This window comes from Rattus norvegicus, unplaced genomic scaffold, assembly GCF_021556685.1.
Source record: "Rattus norvegicus strain SHRSP/BbbUtx unplaced genomic scaffold, alternate assembly SHRSP_T2T unassigned-0000237, whole genome shotgun sequence".
NCBI classification, from domain to species: domain Eukaryota; kingdom Metazoa; phylum Chordata; class Mammalia; order Rodentia; family Muridae; genus Rattus; species Rattus norvegicus.
Genome location: NW_028238944.1, coordinates 6,286 through 12,500, shown reverse-complemented (window position 1 = coordinate 12,500; position 6,215 = coordinate 6,286). Strand labels below are relative to the sequence as shown.

Sequence of the window (6,215 nt, the reverse complement as noted above, 5' to 3'; positions counted from 1 at the left end):
GCTTTCCCCCGACGCACGCCTTCCCAGAGGACGGCGGGGCCGGACGGGCCCCCGCGCAGACGCACCCTCAGCCAACAGGCCCCACGGACCGGCGTGGGCGACAGCCACTAAAGCCTCTTTCTCCTCTACGCCTCGCGGGGCGTCTTTCCCCCCGCACACGCCTCCAAGAGACCAGGCGAGACGCGCCGCCACGGCCGCGGCGGCCGGGACGCCCTTCAAACCGCAACTTCCTCCCGCCCGCCGGGCGGCCCTTCCCCCCAGGCACCCCGCGACCGCCCCGGGACCCGTGCGCGCCCGGCTGCCCCCCCGTGAGGAGGGGCCCGGCAGCACGGCCGCGGGTCGGCCAGACGAGGAGCGAGAGAGAAAGGAACGCCGGCGGGCGGGGAGGGGGAGCGAACCGGCAGAACGAGGACCGTCGACGGCAGGGCGGGCCGCAGCGGCACCCCCCGCGGGAGACGCCTCACAAGGGACCGGGAGGCCGCTCGGGCGGCGACCGGGCACGCGAGCCAAGCCGGCGGGAATCACACTGCACCCAACCCGGAGCAGTCCCGCCACGCCCGCGGCACCGAGCCGACCCGAAACCAACGGACAACCCCCGGGAGCCCGAGGAGACGCCAGCCGACGCGAGAGCGAACCGAGGCAGACGCCGACGCCAACCGACGAAGACCCCCGCGTGGCAGCGGGTCCCAACGTCCGACGACGCGCCGGACGCGGCCGACCGCCGGTTCCCCCAAATAAGAAGTCCGCCCCCGAGAGCGAGGCCAACCCCGCGGTTCACGGACCCTCGAGAGCCCCGCGGAGGGGGAAGGGGGGGTAGGACGGCTCCCGCGATCTCCACCGGCCGTGGGAACGCTGCCGTGGAAGGGGGGGACGAGGCGGCAACCGCAGACGCCCGAGAGCACGCGGCACGCACCACACGCGACACGACCTCGCCGCGAGAGTGGCCGGGACGTGGACGCGCGTGGGAGGGACGCACACGCGACGGAGGGCACGGGGGAAACGGAGGCGGGTGGGACCGGGAGCCCACCGCCGCCCTTCCAAACCCACCCGTCCCGCGACGACCCCTCGCGGTGAGGGGGGTACCGCGCACGCGGGCGTGTGCACGGCCCTTCCCCGCCACCTGCCACCAGAAACCCAATCTCCCCCACAAGCTCCGCACAGCGGCAGGTCGACAGAGCCCCGTCCCGCGTGATCCCTCCTCGTACTCGGAGCGGGGAGGCGCGGGTCGCGGTAGGCGAGAGAGCAAACGCTGCGCGCAGAAGGCTGAGGTCAGGGCGGGCAGCCGAGGGGACCATCCGGGAGAAGCCCCTCGGAGATCGTAAAGCCCTTTCCGAAGATAGCTAGAGAAGGCAAATTCCTCACTGAGGGCGGGACGAACCCAACACCGACGAGCAGCCAAGGGCTCCGTGCACGCAACGGGAAACGAGCAACAGGCGCGGGACAGAACGGGAAGGACCACGCGCCAGCTGGTGGGGGGTCTGCGGTATCGGCAAAGGTCTCTTTCTCCGGGGTCTTCTTGAGCATTCGCGGACCGGGGGGACCTGCGACAGGTCCCCGCCGAGAGCCAGGCCTCTTCAAGGCGCACACAAAGGAGGAGCCTTGACTTGAGGGAGTCCGGTCTTTAAAAAGGGCCAGCCGCGATCGCTCAGCACCACCCTAACCGCGCAGGGCCCGCGGGTGAAGGCACCAAAAACATAGGCACGGGGTGGGCGCTCACCCAACGGAAGGAGCCTTTTAACCGCACACTCAACTCCTCGACCCCCCCCCTTTCTGTCACCGTGCAGAAAGCCGGCAACTAGGACAAGGGAAAGCGTAAAGGCACAAGCACCATGGAGCACAGGAGGCACGCCGGGGAGCGGGAAGCGCCACCGCCAACTCAGAAGCGGGCACCTTGGTGGTCAAAGCCCGGAACGCTCCAGGAGCACCGCAAGGCTCACACAAAGCAGGGCGCGTGCACACACCATTCGGGAAGGGTATGCACCGCAGCGGGTCTACCACCTTCCCCCGGCACGGGGGAAGAGGGCCGCGAAGCAGTGAACGGCGTGGGGGCAAGCGCCCCCGACACGTCCACAGGGACACCGCGAACCACAGCAACAAGTGTGCGCGGGTCAGCGCTCGTGCCGGACAGCCGCACCCCTGACTTCCACACACCACCCTGCAAAGGAATGGGGAGGAGAGACGAGGGGCCCGCTGGCAGAACGAGAAGAGCGGTCGCCATTCGCGCTGAATGACCATTCGCCATGAATGTCCGTCCCTCGCCTGGCGCGGCTTAGGCCCCGGCCCGAAGAGAACGCGGCAGCACCACATCGATCCAACGGGAGCGAGACACGCCATGCATCGGGAACAACGGGCGTGAGAGCTTTCTAACAACGCACTGGACGGGAATACGAGCGAGAAGAGCGAGAGAGAGCACGGGAAGAAGTCGCTAACACTGCCACACACACAAAAAAAAAAAATTTACCCTTCTCGAGGGCGAGAAAAAAAAGGAAGCGTTGCACTCGGGAGGCACGTGGCGTGGAAGAACGGGACTCAACGGGCAGCGGAGGTTCGGGAACTCCTTCAAAAAAAAAAAATAAAAAATAAAAAATAAAAATAAAAAAATAAAATCCCCTTCGAAGGAGAAAAGGTGCAACTCGGGAGGCACACAGCAGGAAAGAAAGGGACACACCACCAAGCAGCGGAGGTTCGGGAACTCCTTCCAAAAAACAAAAAAAAAAAAAAAAACAAAAAACAAAAAAAAAAAAACAAATAAAAAAACCGGTCGGCCGCAGAGGAGCACGCCAGGGGGTCACTAGCACCAAACGGGAAAACCCTTCCAGTCGCACTCGGCACCAACGACTCCTACCGGTAACGGACGACAACCACCACGGGGAAATCGGGAACGCCTGACACGCGGGACGGTTGTCATAAAGCTGCCACACAGAGCACAGGCAAGCAAGCACGGGAAAGCAGGAAGCGCGTACTCATGGGGGGACGCTAAGCTTCGAGCATCGAAGAGGCCCATGCGCAGAAGAAAAGAGCTAGGGCTGGACAAGCAAACAGCCTTGGTGCAAGCCTCTTCCAACGTCCTTTAATGACAAAAAGAGTCAAAAGGACAGCGTGTCAGCATATATCTCCAGGTACAATAAGGACAGATAGCAAAGATGAAAAGTGTAAAAGACACAGGGATAAACATGACAGGCCACACGGAACGTCTGGAAGTCATGTTCGGTGACGTGTCCCCAAGAGGTCCCCATGTAGAAAGAGAACCGGACCGCAAAGGAACAACTGGTCGACCTTAGAACCCTGAGTGCTCACAGACCGAGGAGGCCATGGTAGATAGCCTGGAACACAGCTTCCCCTCGGCCTCAGAAGTCCATGCTCCCGCTGGCAGGGACCGGGGAGGATCCTGGAAAAAATAAAGTCTCGGAGGCGCCCCCTAGCCGGGACACCTCGGCTCGGAGGCCGGGGACACAGCACCCTCTCGGCCTCAGAGGTCCAGGCTCCCGCTATCAGGGACCGAAGGGACTCCTGGAAAAGAAAAAAAAAAATCCGTGGCGCCACCTAGCCGGGCCACCTCGGCTCGGAGGCCGGGGACACAGCACCCTCTCGGCCTCAAAAGTGTCTATGGTCCCGCTGGCTGGGACCGAAGGGACTCCTGGAAAAGAAAAAAAAAAAAAAACTCCGTGGCGCCCCCTAGCCGGGCCACCTCGGCTCGGAGGCCGGGGACACAGCACCCCCTCGGCCTCAGAGGTCCAGGCTCCCGCTATCAGGGACCGAAGGGACTCCTGGAAAAGAAAAAAAAAAAAAAAAAAAACTCCGTGGCGCCCCCTAGCCGGGCCACCTCGGCTCGGAGGCCGGGGACACAGCACCCTCTCGGCCTCAGAGGTCCAGGCTCCCGCTATCAGGGACCGAAGGGACTCCTGGAAAAGAAAAAAAAAACTCCGTGGCGCCCCCTAGCCGGGCCACCTCGGCTCGGAGGCCGGGGACACAGCACCCTCTCGGCCTCAGAGGTCCAGGCTCCCGCTATCAGGGACCGAAGGGACTCCTGGAAAAGAAAAAAAAAAAAACTCCGTGGCGCCCCCTAGCCGGGCCACCTCGGCTCGGAGGCCGGGGACACAGCACCCTCTCGGCCTCAGAGGTCCAGGCTCCCGCTATCAGGGACCGAAGGGACTCCTGGAAAAGAAAAAAAAAAAAAAAAACTCCGTGGCGCCCCCTAGCCGGGCCACCTCGGCTCGGAGGCCGGGGACACAGCACCCTCTCGGCCTCAGAGGTCCAGGCTCCCGCTATCAGGGACCGAAGGGACTCCTGGAAAAGAAAAAAAAAACTCCGTGGCGCCCCCTAGCCGGGCCACCTCGGCTCGGAGGCCGGGGACACAGCACCCTCTCGGCCTCAGAGGTCCAGGCTCCCGCTATCAGGGACCGAAGGGACTCCTGGAAAAGAAAAAAAAAAAATCCGTGGCGCCACCTAGCCGGGCCACCTCGGCTCGGAGGCCGGGGACACAGCACCCTCTCGGCCTCAAAAGTGTCTATGGTCCCGCTGGCTGGGACCGAAGGGACTCCTGGAAAAGAAAAAAAAAAAAAAAACTCCGTGGCGCCCCCTAGCCGGGCCACCTCGGCTCGGAGGCCGGGGACACAGCACCCTCTCGGCCTCAAAAGTGTCTATGGTCCCGCTGGCTGGGACCGGAGAGGAGGGAAGAAATAAAAAAAAAATAAAATAAAATAAAAAATTAAAAAAAAAAAAATTGGAAAAAAAAAAAAAAATCCGGGACGGGGCCCAAGCCTTCTGGTCGACCTCATCCAGCTGCCACCAACCCCTCCTTGTGTCCCAATAGGTCGTACAGCCACCCTCCTCCCCTGAAGTTCTCCAGGTACAACCTCCTAGCTAGAGATGGTCCCCAGACAGGACGGCGTCTCCGTCGCGCACCCGCCTGCTTGCCTGTCACCCTCTCACCCTGGCCGGCTCACCACAGGCACTTCCCCGTCCTTTGTCACCAACCGGGGGACAGGAGCGTTGCGGAAACTTGTCGCCACTAGGTGTCGCCCGACAGCGATCTCGATCAAGCAAACCAATACAGACTGTCACGCGCCGCCGCCGCCACACACACTCATTCCGTCTCTCCGGAGTGACCTCCCTAGCTCAGGGGGACACTCACCCACGCACAACGGGGCAGGTACCCACCACTTCTCCCGAATGGCACAAACGGTCCCGGTTGTCCCGCCGGAACACAGTGAACGCGGGATGGACTCGGGGCCAACCCCCTCAGGCACCCAGAAAAGGAAAGTAGGACGGAGCGGTGAAAACAGGCCACCTCTAAGTGAAAGGACATGCACTCTCGAATCGGTTAACAATTAGCAAGGAACAGGCACAGTTAGGAAAAGGGAGCGTCCAAACTCCGTCGTGAGGGGAGGGTGGCGGCGACCTCAGTTCCACACCATTTTTAAATGGCTCACTCATTTTTAAAACCCTCCACCGATCCCGATGGGGGGGAGGGGGGGTTGTTGTTGTTCTCTGTTCCTCGCTGCCACCGCCAGCCGGCACTCACCAAACCACACACCTGCCACCCTCTTTGGAAGACTAAACACAGAGAGTAAATTAAAAGAATGGTGGAATGATGGTGGAATGGTTAAAATTCCCGTGATTTGTTTTCACTCTGATCAAAACATACTTATTTTGTGCATTTGCATTCCCTTGTTCACACGTGCCTCTGTGTGTGTGGTGGGGGGAGGGAGGGAGGGAGGGAGGGAGGGAGGGAGGGAGGGAGAGAGAGAGAGAGAGAGAGAGAGAGAGAGAGAGAGAGAGAGAGAGAGCCAATTTAAAAAATAAAAACATGGTTAAATACAGCCACTTTGGGAAGATTGCTAGAGAGAATGCAGTCCAGAGTATGGAGGCCAGAGCTCTGGACGCTCTAGACCACAGGTCTCCCATCTCCCATATACCAGGCACCCAGCACCACCATCCCTACTTTGTTTGCTTGTGCGTTTGTTTGCTTGCTTGTTACATTAGTTTCATCCCAAGTTAATAATTATATATTTTTTTTCTATGCACGTATTTAGTTGTGGCAGGGGAACTCCTTCTTTAGGACAGGCAGACTTAGCTAGTTAGTTAGCCAGTCAAAAGTACGTAAAAAATTTATATCAACATAAATATCATTCACTAAGAAATCCTATCTGAAGAAAAAGAAAGAAAGGAAGAAAGAAGGAAGGGAGGGAGGGAGGGAGGGAGAGAGAGAGAGA

General features: G+C 60.3%; 1 long non-coding RNA gene across 1 annotated transcript in view; it reads right to left on the bottom strand.

Annotated features, from left to right (window-relative positions):
- The window catches only part of LOC147997177 (uncharacterized), an 18,388-nt gene extending 12,963 nt beyond the window's left edge, over positions 1-5,425 (bottom strand). Inside the window, exon 1 of the long non-coding RNA XR_015648129.1 lies at positions 5,161-5,425. This is a non-coding gene — a long non-coding RNA (uncharacterized LOC147997177). The remainder of the gene's footprint in view (positions 1-5,160) is intronic.
- Between the last annotated feature and the right edge of the window lie 790 nt (positions 5,426-6,215).